The 25,930-nt window shown below is 43.9% G+C and overlaps 1 protein-coding gene across 1 annotated transcript in view; it reads left to right on the plus strand.

Annotated features, from left to right (window-relative positions):
* The window catches only part of MGLL (monoglyceride lipase), a 225,908-nt gene that overhangs the window by 93,356 nt on the left and 106,622 nt on the right, over positions 1-25,930 (plus strand). The window lies entirely within an intron of this gene.

Below are 25,930 nucleotides of genomic sequence, written 5' to 3' on the forward strand. Positions count from 1 at the left end.
CCTTGTGCTTCCCAGCCCAGAAGACTCACTTTTATTATCCTTCCCTCCCAGAACATTTCTCATCCTCTGCTAGGATGGGAGAAAGGCAGTAACAAAAGATGCAGAATGGGGAGGGGGTCTCAGCGGCTGGCCACTGTTGGAACCCCCCCATCACCATCGATGTCACCCCTATGTCCAGAAGTGTCCAGTGCCCCTTATTCCTGGGCATCCTGGAATTCTGCTGGGTAAATCCTCGTTTCTCCACTGCCAGCTTAGTGTTCCTGTGGCTGCTCAGCATGTCATTTACCTCCCTGCCCTCTGCATTCCTGCTGCCAAAGCTGGGTCCCTATCATCTCTTTCCTTCCTCCTTTCTCTGCAGGTTCTGGCTTTAAAGCCATCCTCTTCTTGGCATCTCAAAGAGGTTTGGAAGGGAGCAAGAGAAATGTCTATGTTCAATCTGCTCTCTCTACCTGGTGTAACATATTGGGTACCCCGGGAAAACATTTCTTTTAACAGCTCTCTTATACAAAATCCTTTTCATTAACAATCATGAAATTAATAATAATAATATAATACAAAGAAGACTATCTAGAAGAGAAATATTGCAGGGAAAATTTTTTTTATTGAACTTCATTGTTAAATCATGTCAGGACCCATAAACACGAACAAGGAAAAAGCATTGGGTTAATATTTTAATTACATTAATTGTATTTTTTTAATTTTTAAAAGAGATCTTATTTATTTATTTGAGAGAGCACAGCAGGAGGAGCGGCAGGCAGAGGGAGAGAAGGACCCTGGGATCATGACCTGAATCAAAGACACATGCTTAAGTGACTGAGCCACCCAGGCACCCTAATTACATTACCTTTAAAGGATAAATTTACACTGCATTCATACTCTCTTTCAGTGTTTTGAATTTTAAGCAGAAGTAAAAATCGCAATGGATCCTTCCTGGGTGGCAAAGTCGGTTGAACGCCCGCGATGAGTCTTGGTTTTGGATCAGGTGGTGCTCTCAGGGTTGTGGGTTCCAGACCCGCATGGGGCTCTGTGCTCAGCTTGGAGTCTGCTTAGGATTCTCTTCCTCTCCCTCTCCCTCTCCCTCTCCCTCTGCCCTTCCTTCCCCACTTACTCTCTCTTTCTCTCTCTCAAATAAATAAAAATGAATCTTAAAAAAAAAAAAAGAAAGAAATAAAACCCCCAAGTCATCATGTAAAAGAATAGCAGAACTGAAGTAACTCAAGTTCCCTTTTCTCTTCTGTGAAATCACTGTGCCATCACTGTTCGTTTTGAAACCACTGTTCAAAAGCAGAACATGGACTGTTCGTACAGAGGATACGCTGAAGACAGGAGCTCGAAGGGAGCGCAAATGATTCCAGACTTCTGGTGGTGGCTGGACCTGCCTGCCCTTGGGACCTGGGAGTTCCCTGAAGGAACTGGGTGATCTGTTCCCACTGCCTTTAGGATAAACGTCATGTTCTAGAAGATTCTAAAATTATTTTTAATGTAAGATTTGTGGACTACCTGCTGTACTCCACATACTGACAGAGCTTTCAGCTATGTTCTCTTTATATGGTATATTTAATTGAGTCCTCTTCCAATGATTTCAGCAATATTCACTACCTACTAGGTCAGGCAGTTCCTCATCAGCTGAGCCCACATTTCAATGCTGAGATGGAATATCCTCCTCTAATGAAGTTGGGTTGTGGGTAACCCCACAATTCAGCTGCATGAATAAATGATGTCTACAAATGTGTGGAGAACTGAGGGAGGGATTTCCAATCCCCCTGAGAAATTTTGTCCCCTTGGTTCTCCTCCCATCCAGCCACCAGAACTCATGGCTCATTCATAAGAAGTCTGTCATTGGCTCAGCCTTGTCACAGGGCCCTTGATGGCTTTGGATGTCACTTGTGGAAGCTCATGTTAGTGTAATTATATTTTACGAGACAGTTATCCCCTTACTCTTCTGCGTCAGCTTGTGAACCTCATTGTGTGTGATCAGTGACAAACTAGACGATGTCCCAGACCATGTCTCCTGTCCTGTGGATTCCACTGCCCCCTGACAATTGCCAAGCCCATTGTGAGCAAGGAACCCTTGGGCTGTAGACTGAATGTTCATGTTTCCAGAAGTCTTATGTTGAAACCTCAACCCCATGCGATGGTATTAGGAGGCAGGGCCTTCTGGAGGTGACCAGGTGATGAAGGGGGAGGCCTCATGAATGGAATTCATGCCCTCATGAAAGAGACCTCAGCGAGCTTTCTAGCTCCCCTTTTCACCATGTGAGGACACAGTGAGAAGTCAGCCACTTGCAACCAGGAAGAGGGTTTTCACCAGAACTTGACCAGACGGGATCCCTGAACTTGGACTTTGAGCCCCATGAGAAACAAACTTTTGTAGTTTCTAAGTCATCCTGTCTATGGTACTTAGCTATAGCAGCCAAAATGAACTAGGACACCTTGCTTTTTTCTTTTTCTTTAATGTAAATACTTTTCTTTATTTTCTGCATTGTCATTGGAAGAAGGATCTGGAAGCTCTCTTGAATACATTATCTCAAGTTGACCCCCTTATATTAGGGAATATATATATTAAGGAAATTCTTTCCCTAATAACATCTTATTTTTCTTCTCCAACTCCCATTCTGACAAATTTCAAATCTATCCCAAAAGTTAAAAGAATGATACAGTGGAAAAGTACATGATCTGTATCTATGTACCAGTTATTAACATTTTGCAACACTTTCCCCTCCTCCCTTCCTCTTTATCTTTCTCTCTTTTTCCTCATACACTTCTGTACAAATACATATTTTTAAAAAATCACTGGAAAGTCAATTTTGTCATCATGATATTTCACCTCTAACTACATCAGCATGTATTTACTGAGAGAGGACATTCCCCTATATAATCACCACACAATGATCTCAGCCAATGAATTTGCCTTTGATATACACTGCTATTTAGCATATATCTTGTATTCACATTTCTCCAATTATCCCAACAATGTCCTTTGCAGTTTTTTTGATCAATGATTTAATCAAATTTTGCATTAATTTGTTCTATTTCTTCACCTCCTTTAAGCCAGATGAGTTCCCTTTCCTTTGCAGGCTCATGTGTGCGCTTCTGTGTGTGTGTGTGTGTGTGTGTGTGTGTGTGTGCATTTAAGGATATCCATATGACTAAGTCCAGTCCTGTTTTTTCCAGAATGTCCCTTGATTTGAGCTTGTTTTATGTTTCTTTATGCTTACATTCAGATCATATATTTTTTGAAGCAATACCATAGAAGTGATGCTATGACACCTGATGTCTGTCACTTTGTACCTTACTCATGATCATTTGGCTAAGGTATTACTGTAAAGGGGCCCTTATCTCTTTTTAAGAAACTAGATTCATTTTAAAAATTTATTTTAAGTTGGTTTAATGTATTTTATTCACTTATAATTAACATATGGTGCTATATGGGAAACTGGGCTTTTCCATTTTTTCTTGGGCTTTAGTTTCTACCCAGGTGCTGTGATCTCCTCCAGTGAAAAGCAAACATTTGTTGAGCTCCCTCTAAGGGTCACATGTAGTATCTCATTTAACTGGGCTGTGGAATGTCCTCATTTATTCCCATTTACAGACAAGGCAGTTGAGACCTAGAAAGAGAAGTGATTTGTTCCAAGTGGCACATAGGTGATGCACTGGGATTCAGACCCAAGGTGGTGTAAAGTGGACATCTGCCTTATTTCCCTGCCCTACCCTGCCGAGAAGTCTGTTCCTATCTCCTTACTCTGGGTGGGGGCTGGAGGGGGGCGCTGGAAATGCTCAACACAAGGACAGTGGATACAGCAGAGCTCTTAAAACACCTTCAGGTCAGAGACATTAGAAAGTGTTCTTTAAGACAATGCTGGAATTAGTGCTTACAAAGCACATGTGATTGGGGCACACTCATTTATTACTTGCTGACATTGAGTAACCTCTGGCATCCTGACATTCTACTTTTGAGAAATCAAAAAATCACTCTTAAGCTGGCATGTCAGAATAAATCAAGCAGAAGACGCAAGCCTTTTATATCAGTCTTTCGCCAAGATAGTCCAGAGATCACCGGTACAGCATGCAAAGGCAGAGGCTGCTAGCAGTCACTATAGTCTCTATTCTCCCCTTCATGGAAATAGGACCTCCCACTTTGAACTTGGCAGATGACTGCTATATGGCTGCCCAAAACAAGAACTACGTTTCCCAGGCTTCCTTGCAGCCACGTTCTTAAACCATGTCTGTATGCTGCATGAGTGAGCCATGGGTGCAATTTCCAAGTTGTACCCTTAGAAGGAAGAGGTTTGTGCTCTGCATGTCCCTTCTAGATAGAATATGGAATGTGAATACATAAAAGTGGTAGGAGTGAGTTACAATGCATTTGGATATAGATGAGGTAGGGGTAGAGTATGGATGTGGGGAATAGAGAACACACTGTAGGGGTGAATGGAGAGTGCATTGGCATCGCATTGGGGTGAATAGAGAGTGCCCACGGGTTACAGCCATAGCAAGGGTCACCTTGCCAAAGGTCACCTTCCTGCCAGCCCAACTCTGCCCATGGTCATATGATTATGTGAGGGGAAAAAAAAAAAAAAAGAAACAACTTCATTTTTAAACCACTTTTATTTGGTGACTTATTTTTTTTTAGGACAGCTGAACATATTTCCAATGTAACAGCTGGGCCACACTCAATTTCATGCTACCTGGCTCTCCTCCCTCCTGTCACATGTGAGATCAAGGCCATTATGACTGCGCATGGTTTTGCTTGTGAGTTTTTCCTTCCCCTCCCCTCTTCTGCCTGGTAAACTCCTCATCCTCTGATACCCCACTCAGAGTGGATTATCTTCCTCCCTGGGAGCCTTCCCTGACTCCCATCCTTTGCCGGGTAGGATTCATTCTATTCTCTTCTCTGAGTCCATGTGAAAGTGTCCAAATTGTTATTGGCACTTACCCTATGCCTACAGTAATGATTGGCTCACATGTTGAGCTCTCCAACTAGACCGTCATCTTCTTAAAGTCAGGAGCCATATTTTATTCTTTTTTGTATCCCCAACAGCAGAGTTGTAAAAGGCACTAATAGATCTTTGGTGAATGGATGAATGAATACAGATGATATAATTACACGTATACGCATACAAACCCTTATTCTTTACAAAAGTGTTTCCTTCTTTACCTGACACCTCTTGTTAATAGCACCCCCATTCCTCCCACAGAAGTTCAGTGAGCATAAATTTACTATTGTGTAACTTATAAACCAGGGGCCGATTATACATTGCCTAAGAGCTTGCACAATAGATTTGTCAGATGTCCTTAGCTGCAATCCTAGGAATGGGCTCCCCCACCCTGGCATTGGCATGACTGCAGAATACTAGTTAAATCAATGCCGTTGCTCTGTTGGTTTCTGTCTCCTTTCAGTTGCAAGCAGGCGATCTGGGTTGCAGTCCTAGCTGTTTCCAGAAAATGCTCTTCCAGAAAATGCTCAGGCGCGTGCTCAGAGCTAACAAAGAGCCTGGCGTGTTTTCCTGCCCTGAAACACTGTGGAGTTCAAGGGCTTTTCAGGCTAGTGTGTTCTGTTCCAGTGGGTGTCATGTTTTGCCTTTCTTTTATTCTGTGCCAAATATGCTACCAACTCCAGCAACCCTGCAGGTGCATCTGATACTACTTTTGTCCTAATGCTAATAGTGGTATTAAAATTAGTTTTCTCCTCTCTAGAAATACGAGGTTAGCATTTTCTAGGTTTCAACATGCAACATGTGTGATGAGTCTTCAAGCTCTCCCACACTGATGGGACTGAATCGCCACCCATCCTGGATGCCTCTTAAGGTGGTGGCCTGTGTATTCTTGTATGTAGCCCTGGCTTTATTTTTGCAGAGATTTATCTTAAATGTCCCTCATCTGTAAAAATCCTACAAAATTTCCCCTGCCCATTTTTTTCCCCCAAGTTGTGGATTTAAAAAGAATTAATTGGCAAAGTGGATTCTCTTCTCTGATCATGCAATATTAAGGTGTGTAGAAAGCATATATTTAATCATGGGCTTATTTGCCCATTTTTTGTGTCTTCCAGACAGAGAACATAAGCTGCAGTAAGAGAGGCATCCTGTCTGTTTTATTCTGGCTGTCTCCTCAGCACCTGGCATGTATATGGGAGGTGCTCAGTACATCTGTGCAATGGCTGAATGGATTGTGTCTCTCCTTTTGTAGACATATTTGCTGCGTTAGCCAGCTGCTCTGAGTGGGGCCTGCCTCTCCGAATGCGGGAAGAATCTTGTTCTCTGTGCTCACCCCTCGCCCTTCACTCCTCACCCCTCCCGAGTTGGCGGTACCAGATACATTTCTGACCCCTGGCCTGCTGCTTTGCCATGCTATCTGCCGTGGGATGAGTGTTTGTTTGTGTTTTCTTTTGCTTTCTTCTAGGCGTTCTCTCAGTTTAATTAGATTAACTAATTTGTCCATAAGATGAGCCATCCACAAATGTGAATGAGAAGAATCTATGTTCAGTCCCTGATTATCTGTGGGTAGAGTATACACTTTGTGGTCTGTCAGTGGAAGTTTGTAACAGTTTTATTGACCAGATTGAAGTTGATGGGATGCAACCATGGTATGTTTCGCCTACAATCTTTTTTCTCAAGCTCTGGTAAATCTATCCCTTAATAACATCTTTGACAGACCTCTGAGCTTTCTGGTCACTCTTATGAATTAAAATGTCCAGTTATCTTAAAAAAAAAAAAAAAAGATGAGCTATCCAAAATACAGTAACTATTTTGGAAGAGAACTGAGCTTATTTTCAGAAGACAGCATTTTTAAAACATGTTTTTGAACCTGACAAGAAGGGCCTAAATCAGGACAGGGGCTTCAGAAAGCAGACAAGGAAGGCGGTCGGTTTCTTTATTTTATTTTTTTTAACATATAATGTATCATTTGCTTCAGGGGTACATGTCTGTGAATCCTCAGTCTTACACATTTCACAGCACTCACCATAGTGTGCGCCCTCCCTAGTGTCCATCACCCAGCCGCCCTATCCCTTCCCAACCCCACCCGCCAGCAACCCTCAATTTGTTTCCCGAGATTAAGTGTCTCTTATGGTTTGGCTCCCTCCCTGGTCCTATCTTGTTTCATTTTTTCCCTCCCTACCCTCCACGACCCCCTGCCCTGTCTCTCAAATTCCTCATATCAGAGATATCATATGAGAATTATCATTCTCTGGTTGACTTATTTCCCTTAGCATACTACCCTCTAGTTCCATCCACATCATTGCAAATGGCAAGATTTCAGGGTTTTTGATGGCTGCATAGTATTTCATTGTAGCTACATACCACAGCTTCTTTATCCATTCATCTGTTGATGGACATCTAGGCTCTTTCCATAGTTTGACTATTGTGGACATTGCTGCTATAAACAGTGGGGTGCACGTGCCCTTTCAGATCACTACATTTGTATCTTTAGGGTAAATAACCAATAGTGCAATTGCTGGGTTGTAGGGTAGGCTGTCAGTTATTTATGTAATGATGATGTCAGAGGGGAAGGGATGGAAGGAGGGTTGGATGGGGGAAGAGAGAGAAAGACAGAGATTGAGGGCAAAGGGCGAGACTGCCTATCATGAAGTTTTCCACAAACACAGAGTTCCATTCAACAAGTGCAATGGCGGAATGGCCATTGTGTGCACCCTCAATGGTGGACTAAGTGTGGACTAAGCCTGTCCTATGTGCAGGTGTTCTTCTGGACCCCAGAATAAGAGAGACAAAGTCCCTATTGTCATGGAATGCTCGTCCTAGATCACCACTGTCCAATGGAAACCGACTGAAAGTCACAGATGCAAGCACCATGTGGAACTGCAAATCTTCAAGTAGACACACAGACAAAGTAAAAAGAAGTAAATGAAATTAATTTCAAGACTAAATTATGGTTAACCCAATATATTGGGTTTATGCAGTCAGTCATATAATACATATAAGATTCTTAGATGTATACGTAGATGTCTACTTTTTAGATGTATACTTTGTATTCTTTTTTTAGGCTAAGTCTTTGAAATCCAGTGTGTATGTTACACTTAAAACCCTCTTCAGTTCAGATGAGCCATGTTTCAAGTGCTCCATAGCCACATGTGGCCAGTGGCTACCTTGTTGAATGGTGCCATTCTAGATAATAAAGATGTAATATATAGTAAGTTTACTTATCAATTGTGTAATTTTAGTATCAAGTATTGTGATATATTATGAAGTATTCTTAACAGTAAGGTATTAGCAAGAAAACCAAGAGGATAAAGGGGCCATCTGGCTGGGCTGCTCTCTGTGGAGCTGATGCTTGTGCAGAGACTGGAGGAAGGGAGGGAGGGAGGGAGGGAGACTTGCTGGGGCTAGAGAGAGAACATCCTAGGTGGAGGGCTCAGCAAGAGCAAAGGCCCTAAGTTAGGACCCCATATGGAGTGGTCAAGCCCAGGCAAGATGGGAGGTGTGGCTGGAGCAAAGGAAGGGTGATAATTGGGGAAACCAGTTTAGAGCCATCACAGCTGGGATCTGACCCCGGGAACCCTGCAGGCCAGGCAGAGAGTTCGGCCTACCATAGCCCTGTCTTGTTTCTGGGGGACATGAATCCACACTCCTGTTTCCTAGATGTTCCATTTTCTTCCCCCGTGTTGAACAGCAAAAGTCTACAAGCCTCTCTCTGCTACTGTCTTAGGACAACAGCCCTTTAAATGTAGTGGTTGGTGTGTCTTCTCGTTCAGGGTCTCTAACAGTTTCTGTATTACAGCTACATTCACATGCCCCGGACCCAGGCACAGCACATCTGGGGTTTGGAGGGCAGCAGAGGCCAACGTACAACTGTTCAAAGGCATTTTCTCCCTGCAAGGTGTCACGTGTCACTAGCATGCCCTTTGTATTTGCACACATCACAGTCATGTTTAGAAAGAGAGCTACAAATGCATTATCAGCTTTTTTCTAGGGTCAGACACGCGGAACGGTTTTGTCCTTTCTCTTACCCCAGGAAGCCTGACTTCACCAGCTCATCTTCTTGCCACTGATCAACTTAGTCCCCACACTCTGAACACCGGTGGCATTTGTAGCACAGGGACCACTAGACACCATCCCCAGGGCTGTGCATCTGGTGAGGTCAGTGAGCACCTGTGGGAGGGAGCGTGCATCCCTAAGGTGGTCTGAGAAGCCCCTGCTGTTTCTTTCCTTAGACTTCCCCAGTACATTGCCGATGCATTTTGGTCACTCCTTCTCTCTTCCTCCCCCCCCCCCCACCCCCTTCACCTGCAGTGCCTGGCTCCATAAACTCTTGCTAGCTCTCTGGGAGGTCAGTGTGGTATGGCCTCCTCCTCTTCCTGCTTTCGGGCAAGCTCTGACCCATCCTTGCGGAGTCAGCCAAGTTATGCTCATCATGCTCATAAAGTGATATAAGATGTTAGGGGCTGTGCCCTGCCCCCAACTCTGATGGGGAGAACCCGCGCTCCTATTACTGCAAGTGTGGGGCTGCTGGCTACGAGAAAACCATGTTTTTTCTAACCTCTCACAGAGAAGTGCTAAATGTTACTGTGGCCTATAGGGACAGATTTAGGGTACTGGTGCCCCCGCTTCCTGCGCCAGGCCACCATCTCTCTCTTCCTGTTCTGAAGTCTGTTGGCAGGGGTTGGGGGGAGGTTACTACAGAAATGCTCCCTACTGTTCCAACTTAATTTCTAAGCAAACAGAGTTTTAACTTCGGTGAAGAACCACACGTTCTTTCCAACATTTTTGTGAACTTGTTCTCTGTGCCAGAATTTAAAGGATCTTGTGTCTTCCAGCATCTCTTTTCCCTTTGTCACATGCCCAGGGTGTCCCTCTCTTCTTGTGTTTCCTGAGCACAGACGGGAACTTGGTGCGCAACTACCTATTCAGCTTCAAACCTGGGTGTTTTGGGTTGACACTTCACACATATATACTGAGGTGGGAAAGATTGGTAAGGTTTTAAAGGGCCGGAAGTGTTTCCTGCTGGAATAGCAACAGTTCAGACACCATATTCGTCAGAGCAAGGAATGCCAGCTGCTGTAACAGACAAAACCCAGAGTCTCAGTGGCCTCATGTGGCAGGAGGCTTTTATTTCTCCTTTGCTCCACGGCTCAATGCAGGTTGCTGGTGGCAGGGCATCTCTCTGCTCCACGTGGTCATTCAGGAGCCAAGGCTCTTCCCATTTGTGGCTCCACACCAGCTTTTAGATATCTTTCGCTCTTCCTCTGGCTGGCAGACAGGGAAAGGGAGAGTTTTACAGGCTGGCATGCAGCTCACTTCCCTCCATATTCCACTGGCCAGGAACTCCTGATGCTGCAAGGTGTCTGAGAAGCGCAGTCCAGCTGTGTGCCCATGAATGCTGGCGATCTTCACCACAAATGCAGGTTAAATACATCATGCATCTCACAGAGCTATCTCCTGCTATACAGGTAGATGAGTCAGAGGGGGCTTGAAAACTATGAAGAATGTATCTGTTCTTTGGGGAACACTCTGCCTTAAGTCACTTTGCTGGAGAGTTGAATCCCAGCAGTGGACAATTAGAAGGGACCTGAGAACCCCTTTATAGAGGTGGTTTTCTAATAGCCGTGCAATTTCCTGTTTTCACGTCTGGATCCCTGATGCCTTTGGAATTTGTTCTTGGGTAAGCTGTGAGCTGTGTTACCTGTTCCAAAACAACCTAACAGTTTCCCAAGGCTGTTTGTTAAAAAGACTCAGTGATTTGAGATGGCATCTTTATCAAATACCAAATTCCTTTATGTGGCTGAGGCTATTTTTGGACTTTCTGTTCTTTTCCGCTGGTCTGCTGGTCTCTATGTGCCAGCACCACGCTGTCTAAAAAGGTATGCTTTAACATCTGGTAAGACATTCTTGCCTCTCAGACATTCAATGCTATTCTTGCATTTTTCAAATTCAGAGTTTTAGAATCAATTGGCTAACTCCACAAAGAAGCATGTTGCTATTTTTATTGGGATTGTTCAAACGTTATAAATTAATTTAAGGAAAATCAGCATCTTTATGATGTCATTCTATCCAAGAACAAGGAATGCCTTTCCATTTCTTTGCATTTTTCATCTTTCAAAGGTGTTTATTATGGGTTATGTATATTTCTTCTTCAGTTTATTCCTAAATATTTTGCCTTCTTTGTTGTCATTGTAAAGGGATTTTTTCTTCCTTAGTATCCTCTGATTATTTCATGTATATAAATATAAATACATATATACGTGTGTACTTAAAGGCTATTGATTTCTATGTGCTAATTTTATATTCTGCTCTCTTATGGAATTTTTTTTTCAACATCAGTAGTTTTCAACATGCAAATTTCCTGAGAGCCACCTAAGGAATACTTCCCAATAGAGATGCTGAGGTTCCCTCCCCAACCCAAGGTTGCAGGAGGAGGTCAGGGAAGGAGAGTTTTAGCACCACTCTGCTTCTCTGGTCAAAACCCACTGATTAAGACCCACACTGTGAGTAGCTCAGACCATGAGTCATAGTGGGGCTGGGCCAAGCATGAACATTCAAACTACAGAGATGCACATCTACAAATGGTACAGCAGCCTTGGGCAGCAGAACTGGACACTGAACAGAAAACCAGGTCCGGGGGCCCGGCCCTCCAAGTCCTGGGGAGAAGGGAAGACCTCGGAGTAAGCCCCAAAGGGGAGCAGGACAGTGACTGTAGACACCTGTCATTACTTGTTTATAGATTTACGTGTTTATTCTTGAACTTCAGGTGCACAGGGCTGAGCCAATCATCCCCTCACTCCATGCTACTTTATCACAGTTGGTTCTTTCTTCTTTTATTTACATTTTTCATCTCTCTTCTTCACTTATTATTTTATTGTTTGCTGTTTATTTTTTTGTATTATTTTTCATTTATCATTTTTTTGTATCTCCCATCCCTCTCCCAGTTCTCCTTCCAAGGAAATATAGCCCTCCTATCCTGTTTATATTTCATGTTTTAAATATATGTTTCTTACAGAGTGTCTATGTTTTAAAACTCATATAAATGGAAGTATGCTCTAGATTTCATTGTTTTTCACTGTGTTCACCAAGTGCTCTGTAAGATCCATCCTTTTACTTTGGGTGTGTCTGACCATTGCTTGGAATTCAGTGTGACTTCCTCTGATGTATCTACTCTCCCAGTAATGGCCACTCTGGATGTGTAGACAGCCCTCCACAAAGAATTGTGCTGCCCCCTCTGGACCTGTGTGAGAACTGGAATGTGAGAGGCTGGCCATAGGGTACACATACTTCCCTGAGAGTGGCTATCCACTCCCACCAGCTCCCCACCCCCAGTCTTGTACCTGCTACGAATTCCCATGGCTTGACTTTCACTTGGTGCCAAGCTAATGATGTGCTAATGTTATCTAGTTGTGCGATTCTCTAATGACTGACTGCTGAATTGGAGCATCTCTTCAATATGCTTGTTAGCTTTTTGAGATTTTCTTCCTAGAAATTCCCTGTTCATATTCGTTGCCTATTTCTTAAAAATGAGGACAGTTGTCTTTTTCTCGTTGACTTGCAAGAGTTCCATGTAACCTTTATAAATGAATCCTTTATTTTGGCAAATATTCTTACCTTTTCTTTGTCTCCCTCATTTGTCCCTTGGTGTCCCTTGTTGGAAGAAAATCCTTTATTTTAATGTAATCAAATCCTTTTTTTTTCTTTCTTTCTCTCTCTTTTCTCCTTCCTTCCTTCCTTCCTTCCTTCCTTCCTTCCTTCCTTCTTTCTTTCCTTCCTTCCTTCCTCATTCTCTGCCTCCCTCCTTGCTTGCTTACTTACTTGCTTTCTGACAGTTTTTGTTTTTAAGATTTAATTGAAGACATTCTTTCCTTCACCTGGGTAACAAAGATATTCTCTTGCCTTCTATTAATTTTTTAAGTTTATCTTTCACTTTTGGGCATCCTGTCCAAGTGACAGTAAGTGGAGATTCAGTGTTATTTTTCCAATACCATTTACTAGGTTCTTTGCCACCTCTGGCTCTTTCTTGTTTGTGGGGAGAAGCTGGTGATTCAATGGCATTCATATCTGGGTTGAAAATATTATGATCAATTATATACACATCCCTAAATTTAAGTCACACATTCTGTCATTTTGGATATTCTTAATCCCTTTGTTTTAATAGTCTGAAGCTCTTTTAGGTGTTGAGAGGTAACACCTGGGTCCTGGTAGACTAGGGTTGCCAGATTTGGCAAATAAAAGTATAGGATGCTTGGTTACATTTGCATTTTGAATAAACAATGAGTAACTTTTTAATAAATATGTTCCAAATAATGCCTGGGATGCACTAATAAACTGAAAATTAAGTCACTGTTTATCTGAAATTTAGGTGGAGCTAGTTAGAAAAGGAATAGCAAATAAAGCCGAAAACCAGCAGAAGAAGCGAACTGATAAAGGTAGAACAGAAATAAATGATCTAGAAACAAACAAAACAGTAGAATGGATCGACAAAATTAAGGAGCTGGTTCTTTAAAGAATTAATAAAATTGATAACCCCATGGCCAGAGTTATCAAAAAGAAAAGAGAAAAGACCCAAATAAATAGATGGAACAAGCTTCCTGCGTCTTGTCAGACCACCTACAGGAACATGTCTTGACTGAGTCTTCCTGCCCTCCCTCACCCCTCTGCCCTTGTCCCCGTTAGGCACAAGGACATTGGTTACACAATGCCCAGCCAGCATGGCTCAGTTCTTGACCTGAGTCTTTCCAAATAAGCTATCCTTTAATGAATATCTCAGTATTTCACGTAAGGGTTTAACTAACACTTCTCAAATGTTAACATGTTCATGAATGACCTGGCAGCCCTGTTGAAATGGCAGACTGTTACGGTGGGTCTGGGGTGGGGTGTGGAATTCCCTATTTCTAACAAGCTCTTGCCACAAGCTCATGCCGCTGGTCCATGGACCATATTCCAGTAGTAAGGACCTGCTGGGTGCCTGTGCTCATCCCTAGGGGGCCTGGGTGTCAAACCAGACTTTGGGAACCAGAGCCCAAGATGGCCTACTCATGTTCCTTTCCTCCATGCCAATGCCTGGCAGGGGACAAAAGCCTGCATTAGAGAGAAGATAAGCTTCAGGTCACAGGCTTGGGATTCTGCCGGAATCTTCACACATCCTTCATGGTTGTTGAAGATGAACGTTGCCATCACATGACTTCTTGCATGGACCGTGGCGCTATCCTTCACAGCCTGTTTACATGTACACCCTCCTTGGGGTGCTCCCCGATCTGGCTGTGATGGTAGCATTCTTGGCCCTCTTGCTCATTAGACTGCAAATCACATGAGAGGAAAGATGGTGGGTTTAGCTTCGCACCCCAGCATCCAGCACCATGTCCGGCCTGAAGCAGCTGCTGAGTAAATTCAAGTTACGTGAAGGAAAGAAAGAAGAAACAAATACTGATTTCTATTGCCAAGATGGTCCTTGAAGCCATGTTTTGATTCGCTTTCAAGGGCTCCCTGTGCAGGGTTGTTTTGCTGTGGCCATGGGTGGACTTTCCTAGGGGAGGAATGAGTCCTGGGAAGTTTCCCTCTGTTTCCTGTTCTCCTGTTCCTGAGTTGTCAGCTGCCTCATCCCATCCACCTCCCCCACTCTTGGGGACTTAAATAGGCCAACTTCTCCATTTGACAGAATTCCCATTTCCCAGTGTTCCAGCTGCTGAGCCTTCTCCACGCTGATCTGGAGAGACTCCTTGGTCTTTGGTCTCTTTAGCTTTTTTCCTTTTCCCCAGACATCTCAACAGCAAGCCCGGCAGCTCCTGCTCCCCGCATCTCTGACCTTCCTTCTACCTGCCAGTTCCGAGTGGCTCTGAAAGCCAAAGACAACCAGTTAAGTTGTATTGATCAATGTTCTTTGATGGCAAGCAACAGAAATCAAATATGGCTGATGTAAGCCCGAGGGACCTTTCTTAGAGGTCCGTTGGGTTGCTCACAGAACACACTAAAGACTAGAAGGCCTGGCTTGGCGTGACAACTGGGGCGTGCAACAGAGGTACTCAGAAAGAAAGCCTGAGAACGAGTGAGCTCTGCCTTGGCCTCCCAGCCCGCGTCATTCTGCTCAAGAGTTAGTCACAGACAGTGCGGTGGCTTCTGTGTCCCTGGTTGGCCAGAGTCATGCAGGCACTTTGATAGTTGCCCCAAGAATTTCCACAACGGTGGAGGGCTCCTTAAAAGGAAATACAGCTGTGGTTGGAAAGGAGCAAGTATTGCCTGGTGCTCAGCAAACAAACAAATCAAAGAAAACCAATGTCTGCATAGACCTCTTCCAGATTTGAAGGAAATGAGGGGAAATCTGAGGCAGGTCTCTGGCAGGATGTGGCTGAGAGACCTTTGAGTATCTTCATTCTTTACAGTTGCTTTCCATAACAGTAACACTAAGAACCCATTAGGAATGTAGTTCCCCCAAGATACAAAAGGTGGGGCCCAGGCTCTTTTTCTAATTCACATCTGGCCACCAAATTGCTGTGGAACCTTGGGTAAGTCACCTCACCTCTTTGTCTCAGTTGCTTTACCTATAAAATGATGGCCTTAGATTCTGTGACATCTAGGACTTCTTCCAGCTACAAAATCCTCCCCAAAGCTTGCCAATTTTGTTTTTACACTGAAATATACATTTAATATTGTATAAGGTAACACGATTTCAGAAGACACAGAGTTCTCAAGTGTGTGGTATTTGCAAAGGCAACTTAGAGGGGAGACTTGATGTTGTGTTACAAATAATAGTAACAATAATTATAACGATGTACTCAGAATTCTCAGGTGTGTGGTATTTGCAAAGGCAACTTAGAAGGGAGACTTGATGTTGTGCTACAAATAATAGTAACAATAATTATAACGATGTACTTCATACATAAAGGATTTGTTAGATGCCAAGCATTGTTCTGAGCATGTTAATGTATTAGTTCATTAAATCTTCACAATAATTCTGTGAAGCAAGTTCTATTATTACTTCCATTTTACTGATAAGGAAATGGAAGCACAGGGAGGCTAAGTAACTTGCCCAAGGTCACACAGCTTCTAAATCCGAGAGCTGAGTCCGACCCCCGGGGTCTGTGCCTTTAACAATCATACCACATGGCCTCTTTAACCCAAACCAGCCAATTAAAAACAAATCAGGGGAAAAAAAAAAAAAAGAGAGAGCTACTGTTTAGAAAAACCCTGCAGTGTGCTTCTCCCCCGCCCCAGCCTTGCCTAGATTATATGGAAATTTCTATGCATATGCAGCAGTCTGCAGTTACTCAACCCATCCCTGGACTTTCCCTGCCTAATCATAACCACTACCTCATTTGCCTTCAAAGACCAAAACCTAGCATTAGGTCAATCGCTTCTATTTCAAAAGAAGTAAAAAAAAAAAAAAAAAAAAAAAAAAAAATTTTTTTTTTTTTTTTCAAAAAAACAAAGTAGAAAGACATATGTGTGTGACATGCCACTGTTACTTGCCAGCAGGGGTCCATTTTATTTGTGCTTATAATGACCCCAAAGGAATATTTTTCAGCATGCAGAACTTTTAACCGCTCCATTAACCAGATTAGTCAGTGCAGGAATTTCTCCTTTACCGCTGAGAACAGATCTCGTTATAGTGATTGGGCCCACTTACTAATTGCTGGCTTTCTGGACTTGCCAAATGCATTTAAAGAAGGTGGTGTGTAGGTGGGGGACCAGTATTTCCATCTTGGTAAATTTGATTGCGCTTAATGGCCTTTCCTAATAGGGCTGGCCCTGGTGCTTAAATACATAGCAAAAATAGCCAGCCACAGAATGTCTCTGAGAGCTTGAAGCGACCCTGGGAGAACCTCTGGGCCAATCCTATGCTGACCCACAGGAAGCCGACGCCCAGACGTCGGCTGCAGTAGTAGGCTGGTATGGAAGGAGCCCTCACTAGAAAAGGCAGATTTGAGGCCCAGCACGAGAGGCAGGGAGGCCAGGCCCACACACAACTCTCCCACCAAGACCCCACCTCTGTGTCCCCACCATGGACACCACAGCTTTGCATTCTCTATGTCCCGTGTGTTCTGCAATTTACCTGATATCTTTCTTTAAATCAATCCCTGTTTTAAACTCTTTGTCTTTTTCAAAGTTTTCTGTAAATAGAAAATGAACCCTTGCCACACATTTAAGGTAACCCTATAAATTAAATGAATGATAACAGGAACAAAGCCAAGTGGTGTAAAAGGGAGAGGCGCGAACATTGGAACGTTACCCACGAGTAAAAACCCAACAAAGACTTTGTTTTTGACTCATCAGAAAGATGAAAGAGAAGAGGGCCTTTCTCACTGTGAAGCTGAGTGTTATTTAATCCCTGAGTGTTGAACACCTACATCCATTTTCCCTAGCAGCCTGGGCTCACACCAGCCTGTCGCAAAAGACAGAACACAGCAGGTGCACACGTCGGATCCAGAGACTGGCTCTTCCCCTTCCCCACATACAGCCTTAGGCAAGTCAAAGGACCAGTGCGGTTTCCTCAGCTGTAAAATCCCTGTGGGGGCCCTCCCAGGGCCTCTGTGGCAATGGTGCTAGTGTTGACAAAGGTAGCTATTCATCTACCTCTCTATTTGGATTCCAACAGATGCAACTTCTGTAGGAACCACAGTAAAAGATCAGAAATTTCCTATTTTGTTTTTCCTGCTCAATTCCTAGTGGTCAAGGAAAGGCTGGAAATTGCCTTGACTGCTACACCTGCTGTTCTGGGATTATCTCTTCTAATGACATTGCCCTTCCATTGACATGGAAGGGTAGATGGAGGGCAGAGCCAGCTTTCTGTGTGCTAGAACTTATTTCACATTTAGTACCCAGCAGCCCTCTCTTAACTATGGAGATCAGAGGCCCCAAATCTCTACAGGAAGAATTTTTTATTTTTATTTGTTTTAAAGATTTTATTTATTTATCTGACAGAGAAAGACACAGCGAAAGAGGGAACACAAGCAGGGAGAGTGGGAGAGGGAGAAGCAAGATTCCCACTGAGTGGGGAGCCTAATGGGGGGCTCCATCTCAGGACCCCAGGATCATGACCTGAGCTGAAGGCAGTCACTTAACCAACTGAGCCACCCAGGCACCCCTATTTTTATTTTTATTTTTTTTAAGATTTTATTTATTTATTTGACAGAGAGAAATTACAAGTACACTGAGAGGCAGGCAGAGAGAGAGAGAGAGAAGGAAGCAGGCTCCCTGCTGAGCAGAGAGCCCGATGTGGGACTCGATCCCAGGACCCTGAGATCATGACCTGAGCCGAAGGCAGCGGCTTAACCCACTGAGCCACCCAGGCGCCCCTATTTTTATTTTTTTAAAGACCGTATATTTATTTGAGAGAGAGAGAGAGAGAGAAATCACAAGGGGCAGGGAGGGGCAGAGGGTGAGGGAGGAGCAGACTCCTCACTGAGCAGGGAGCCCAACATGGGGCTCGATCCCAGGACCCTGAGATCATGACCTGAGCAGAAGGTAGACACTTAGCCGATGGAGCCGCCCAGGTGCTCCTACAGGAAGAATTTATGAAGAAGGATCTTTTTTATGGAAAAAAAATAGGGAAAGGGGCCAAGGCAGAAATGATTTGGGGAAAATTTTTACAACCATTTCAATAAGACGGAACAACAAAATCAACACACCTTGTCACAACAACATTAAGAATATTTATGACCTCTCCGTAACAACACTGGGTACATAACTTGGTTGGTTCTGTCCTCCAGTAAATTCTTTTTTTGTAGGTATTGTATAGAGTACAAAGTGTTTCTTTTTTCCTTTCCCTTTGTTTTGGAAAAACCCAGTAGTCACCCTGAGTAGGGGAAAACCCCAGTTTTCTCCGGTAGTGTCTCCTTTACTTTTACACAGAACACTTCCCTTCTGGCGCTCCTGGTCACCAAACGTGGGGTTTTCCCTGCACCAAACAAGTCTGTGACCTCAGATGGGGGTCCTATGATCTAACTCAGTTCTGACTATGTCTACCTAGAGGTAGTGGAAACCTGCAAAGTCACAACGCAAAGGCCATTCATTGGGACCATTGAGGCAACAGACCTTCTCACCTGCCCTGAAGAGATATTTCTCAAGCCCTGTCCTTAACGCCGACACACAACAGTTTGGTCCCACCTCTTCAAGAAGCCCAGCAATGGGGACCCCACAGAGACGCAGATAGTCCCCTCTGATGCCCTTGCGTCTTACTTTCTCCATTCCTCCTCAAGGTATTTCTGGCATGTTCCACTCTCCTCAGACCTCGGAGCATCTATCAAAAGCCACACAAGACCCTGCCGGGTGGCTGCCTCCCATGACAGGAACAAGGATTCAGGAGTGGGAAGGAGACTCACCACTCACTGTTAAGTCTGGTTCTCATCAGAACTTCTCCCACATGGTGACATCGTCTCACATTTTGCCTACCTAGAGCCAGGCATTGTGCAAGGCAATGGTCCTGCTCTATTCCAGTCAGTGCCATGAACTAGATAGGATTCTTAACTACCTTGCAGAGGCATAAAGAAGGTAAACCAATCATCCAAGATCGTGTAGTTCAAGTCACCAGAGCTGGGGACCAAATCTAGGTCATCCGACTCTGAAATGCACAGACTTCTTCGCCACCATATACCATTACCTCTTCTTCACACAAAACATCTTGAAAGAGTTGTCTCCACTCACTTTCAACCCATGGCATAGCTCAGTGTAGGCTATCTTTTGTCCTGGTTAAACCACGAACTGGGTTCTCTCCAAGGTCACAGATGACCTCCTTGTCATTAAATCTATTGAACCTATTCCAGTCCTCTTGTTTGATGTCTGGACACCATTTGACCTTGTTGGTCCTTCTTACAACATGCTGTGCCTTTAGATTCTGTGAAATACACCTTCCAAGGGATCTTGTTCTGTTCCTATCACCTTGGCAAAGTCTCCCTGTCCCCATCATCCTCCTTCTTCTCACAAGGATCTCTCCTGGGTTCATGGTTCCTGGGCAACTGAATCCATTCCCATGACATCAAGTACCACTTACTTCCAAGCCCCCCTCTCTGACCCAACTCTCCTACTGTGTCAGCTACTACTCATTAGGCTTTGGCTTGGATGTCCCAGAGAAGCCAAAAGTCCAGAACTACACATCATACCTCATCACCCATTCACCAAAACCTGCCCCCTTCCTCATGTTCTGACCCAGTGAAATAAACCAGACACTCAAGGGTTAGCTTTTTCATTTTTAAACAAATTTTATTGCAGTATTGTTAACATACAGTGTTATATTGGTTTCAGATGTACAATATGTGATTCCACACTTACATACAACACGCCCTGCTCATCACAGTGTCCTACTTCATCCCCATCACCTATTTCACCATCTCCCTCCCATCTTCACTCTGGTAGCCCTCAATGATCAAAGAGCCTGTCTTTGCCCGCCCCCCTTTTCCCTTTACTTGTTTTTCTTTCTTAAATTCCACATATGAGTGAGATCATATGGTATTTGTCTTTCTCTAACTGATTTTGGTTAGCATTACACTCCCTAGTTCCATCCATGTCATTGCAAATGGCAAGATTTCACTCTTTTTGTGGCTGAATAATATTCCACTCTGTACATATATCACATCTTTATCTCTTCATCCCCATTTGTTGGACACTTGGGCTCCTTCCATATCTTGGCTATTGTTAATAGCGCTGCTATAAACATAGGGACAAATGTATCCCTCTGATTTAGCGTTTTTGAATTCTTTGGGCAAATATGTAGTAGTGTAACTACTGGATCATAGGGCAGTTCTAAGTTTAACTTCTTCAGGAGCCTCGATAGAGTTTTCCACAGTGGCTGCCCCAGTTTGTTGGTTGTTGTCCCACCAATAGTGCACAAATGTTCCTTTTACTCCACATTCTGGCCAACCCTTGTTGTTTCTTTGTGTTTTTTAATACAAAGGTGACGGGTGCTGTATCCTGTGACCTTACTAAATTCTCGTATTTTTTTTTTTTTTTGGTGGAGTCTTTAGGGTTTCTTCTATATAGTATCATGTCATCTGCAAATAGTGAAAGTTCTACTTCTTCCTTACCAATTCAGATGCCTTTTATTCCTTTTTCTTGTCTGATTGCTGTGGCGAGGACTTCCAGTATTATGTTGAAAATAAGTGGTAAGAATGGACGTCCTGGTCTGGTTCCTGACCTTAGGGAAAAGTTATCAGTTTTTCTCCACTGAGTGTGATGTTACGTGTGGGTTTTTTTAAATATCTGTCTGGCCTTTATTAAATTGAGGTATGTTCCCTCTAAACCTACTTTGTTGAAGGTTTTTGTCATGAATGGATGTTGTACTTGGTCAAATGCTTTTTCTGCATCTATTGAAGTGATTATATGGTTTTTATCCTTTCTCTTATTGATGTGATGTGTCACATTGACTGATTTGCAAATATTGAACCATCCTTGCAACCCAGGAACAAAGCTCACTTGATCCTGGTGAATGATTCTTTTTAATGTACTGTTGGATTCAGTTTGCTAATATTTTATTGAGGAGTTTTGTACTTATATTCATCAGAAATATTGGCCTATAGTTCTCCTTTTTGCATTGTCTTCATCCTGTTTAGGATCAGGCTAATGCTGGCCTCATAGAATGAACTTGGAGAGTTAGTTTTTCTTTAGTTGGGTGCAGCAGAGGGTCTAGGAAAAGGGCAGAAGCATACACCACCTGAAGCCAGCAGTTTCCATTCAGCCGCAGTGCTGACCACCATCAGGCACAAATGTGGCCCTCGTGTTGCCAGGCTGTTGGCCTTTTAGAGGAAATCCAGAGACCAACACTATCACATGGAATGTGGACTACTAATGCAAATATTTCGAAAGCACAGCAATGGCCAATCTCAACCTCCTGCAGACCAGATACAATGCACAGGCTGCCAAGTTACACTTCTGCCTGCCCACTCTCCTGACGTCAGTGTGCTCTAGCCCAGTGCAAGGTGCAACTCCCACATCTCTGGCCTAACCTTTCTCTTCAGTTTGAGACCCACAAGTCCAGCCTCCCTTATCTTGTGCCCAACATATCCAGCACTGTGGCCCCTTGTGACCACATCTCTCCGCTTGTCAAGAGAAGCTGGAAATCTGGATTTGCATGTGAAATTACCAATTTAAAAAATCCAAATGAAAAATTTTCTTCAGGGCGCCAGGGGGGCTTAGTCAGTTAAGCATCTGCCTTTGCCTCAGGTCATGATCCCAGGGTTCTGGGATCGAGTCCCACATTGGGCTCCCTGCTCAGCAGGGAGTCCGCTTCTCCCTCTCCTCCTGCCCCACCCCCTACTTGTGCATGCTCTCCCTCTTTCTCTCACACACACACTCTCTCTAATAAGTAGATTTTTAAAAATCTTAAATTTTTTTCCTTCGGACAAAAAGTATCTTTTGTGGGCCACTGAGGTGTCACCCTGCAGTTAGGCAAGCTGACTGCCCACCAGGCACTGAGCTTAGTGCTAGACAGACATGATCTCAACTGACCATGGCCAAGGCCAGCAGTGGGTATTCGTATCCCCCCATTTCAGGTGAGGAGACAGTCTCAGGAAGGCCAAGTAAGTTGCTGGAAGTTACACAACTGGCCAATGGAGCATATTTCAGAGTTTAGGTATTTTAATCTGATTTTCCTTCTAAGTTTGTTCAAAGTCTTACCTCTTCTCTATCATTCACTCTAATAACCATCTCCATTCCCAGCCTCCACCTCTCTCCGTCCAGAAGTGGCCCAGAATTGAGGTATACAGCACCCCAAAGTCCTGTGATTGTAAAAAGCTATAGAAGTTAATTTGCCCTTGCCAAAATTTCTAATAAGAGAAACTCTTGGCTTTCTTATTGTCTCCTGGTTTTTTTCCTACTTCCTTCCTCCCCACAGCTATTTCCAGCATGTTCCACTCAGCTCAAACCTTAGAGCATTTCTGGAAGGCCACACAAGACACCAGTGGTAGCAGAAAGATACCGCTTTTATTTGAATTGCTGCCCTATCCTTTCATCCCAAGCTGTAGGGACAGACCCTGCCAACTGGCACTCTTCTGGAAGATGATTGTCTCTAGAGTGTTCTGGTCTAGAGAGACTGGGCCCTGAGGTCTCTGTGGGCACATGGGTAGGCAAGGAATTCTGGATTATATAGCAGATATGGAACATCTGTATTTGCAATAGCACAGGAGATGTGCTTTTCCCTACTCCTCCCAGTAAGTCCAACTAAAAACCCTGTACATCATATATAAAACAAAGTGAAGGAGACTCTGAAAGGGGAGAGAAAAGGCAGACCAGCCAGAGACCTTGGCACAAAGGAACAACATGGAGGTGAGTGCCTGGATTTTTGTTTTGCCTCAGATATTCCAGTCTTGGAGCTGGAGAAGCCAGCAACCCAGAAACATCATGGGCACAGACCAAACAATACCCAACCAATCAAAGCCTGCTCTTTCAAGCCAAAGGACCAGGAGAGAAAAAGCTGAACAAGACAGAAAAGTTTCAGATATTGACCTTTCTATACTAGTCAAATAACAAGGAAGAAAAACATGATGCAGTTCCACCCACCAAGGCTGAGTAGGCAACCTGGGCTTCTATCTCTACCTGGGAGTAATGAGGCCACACCCACCCATCCTCTGGCCTGCAGCAGTGTCAGAGAGGACCAGCTAAGACAGCAGATTTCAATAAAATCCAGAGTCTCACCACATAATACAAGACCAGACCATCGGGGTTTCCATAGAAAATCACACAGCTCATCAAGAACCACAGAAGACCTGAAATTGAATGAAAAAAGACAATGACTAGACGGCATAAGAAAGAACAGAGACTTTAAGGCAGCCATGATAAAAATGCTTCAAGGGACTATTACAAACATGGCTGAAACTAATGGAAAATAGAAAGTCTCAGCTGAGGAAGAACCAAAGGGGGAAATTGTAGAGCTGACAAATTCAATAGCTGAATTCAAAAAGCTCAGAGGATGGGTTCAGAGGCAGAATGGAGGGGAGAGAAAAAAGAAGCAGTGAACTGGAAGACAGGGCACTAGAAATTACCTCATCTGGACAATAGAGAGAAAATAGGAAAACAAATGAAGAGAGCCTCAGAGACCTATAGGACTATAACAAGAGATCTAACATCATATCATTGTGTCCCAGAGGGAGAGGAAGAGAAAAGACAGTGGGAAGGACAAGGTTAAAGTAAAGAAAGAGACAACACTGAAAGCTAACAAGGACACAGAGAGAATGGCCCTCTCACACATTCCAGGTGGGTATGTAAAAGGGCACAGCCGCACTGGAACACATTTGGGCAGGCTCTTTTTTTTTTTTTTTTTAAAGATTTCATTTATTTATTTGACAGATGGAGGTCACAAGTAAGCAGACAAGCAGGCAGAGCAGAGAGCCCGATGTGGAACTCAGTCCCAGGACCCTGAGATCATGACCTGAGCCGAAGGCAGAGGCTTTAACCCACTGAGCCACCCAGGCATCCCTGGGCAGGCTCTTAAACAACATGCAATTTCTGCAATCAAATGCTCTACCCCTGAGCTGTTCCCCCAACAACATGCAATTTCTGTATGGCCCAGCAATTACCCTCTCGGGAAATGAAGACTCATGTTCCCACAAAAACCTCTACATGGGCTGCAAAAGCAGCTTTATTCATGATAGCTCAAAAGAGTAATGACACAAAAGTCCCTCAATGAACTGTGTGGTTCATCCATACCATAGAATGCTACACACAACACCGGAAATGCTGAAAGAAAACAGTGAACCCTAAATGATCACGTACTGTGTGATTTAAGTCATAGAACGTTCTTGAAATGAGAAAATTTTAGTAACAGAACAATTAAGCACCTGGCATGGGTTATAAAGGAAACGGGTGGGAAGGAAGTAGCTCTGTATCAATGTCGGTATTCTGACTATGATACCGTCCTACAGTTTCCCAGGATGTTACCACTGGGGAAAACTGGGCAAAGGACACATAGTATTTCTCTGTATTATTTGTTACCAACTGCTGTGAATCTACCAGTATCTCAAAATAAAAAGTTTACTTCAAAAAAAAAAAAAAAAAGCCAGATCTACAACAGCAGAGTCTCAGTCTCTTCAGTCCTGGTTTCCCAACCTGCTGATGGCACACCACGCTCTCATTTATGCTGGTAACCAAGCAAACAAATCCTCAAACTCTCTACCACCATTTCTACAGAGGCTCTGCTGATAACTTCAACAAAATATGTCCTCCAAACTTTCTCACTAAAGTTTTGGAATGTTGGAACTGGAAAAAAACCAAAACAACAGATGCAGCCAAGGTTTATTGGTGGGCTATTGCCCCTCCAACCTCTATCAGATCCCCAATTGCCCTGCCTTGAAGAAATTACCATCCAAGTAAATACAATGTACTTAGCAGGGCCAGCGGGAAGGCCGGGCCCCCAGCTCCCTGCCCCAGGGCTGCTGGCTCTGGACTGGTCCTGCACTGCTGTTATAAACTGCCCCTCAGTGAAGTCACTTAGTTGTCCCTTCTCTGTCCCAAGCCTGATGAACTGCCTGAGGCCAGAGAGCTGGCGAGCCACTGGGCGGCACTTAAAACCCAGAGCTTCTCAAAGGCTATTGTTTTAGTTCTTAAGTTAGATCACAGGCTCTAAGCAGCCTGGGCCCCCTACACTCCCACAATGTGACATTGAGATACGGGTTTCTGGAGGACAGCAGTTCTTTTCATCATTGCTATGGTGTAAAGTTATTTGTGAAAGAAGGAAAGGCACAGAGGCCAGCTGAGGTCAGTGTGAGCTGAGGACATTTGTCACACTCCTTGGGGACACAGGTATTGTCCTACCCAGGCTGCCAGTGAGGAGATTAAGTCCCACAGGACAAATGGAGGAGCTAGAACAGGTGTTCTGACTCTAAGTGCAGTGCTGGTTGCTATAACCCCACAGGTTACATTGCTAGTTGTACTGGAGAGCGTTCAGACCTTCCTTTGGCTTGTGTAGATGCACCAGAGATTTTGTTTGGGGGCTGACCTCTGGGGACTGGGGGACGGTTGCTGGGGATGCAAGCAGAGGGACAAGTCCTCCACCAGTCTGCCTCTACCAT

The sequence above is a fragment of the Mustela nigripes genome, chromosome 2 (genome assembly GCF_022355385.1).
Source record: "Mustela nigripes isolate SB6536 chromosome 2, MUSNIG.SB6536, whole genome shotgun sequence".
NCBI lineage: Eukaryota > Metazoa > Chordata > Mammalia > Carnivora > Mustelidae > Mustela > Mustela nigripes.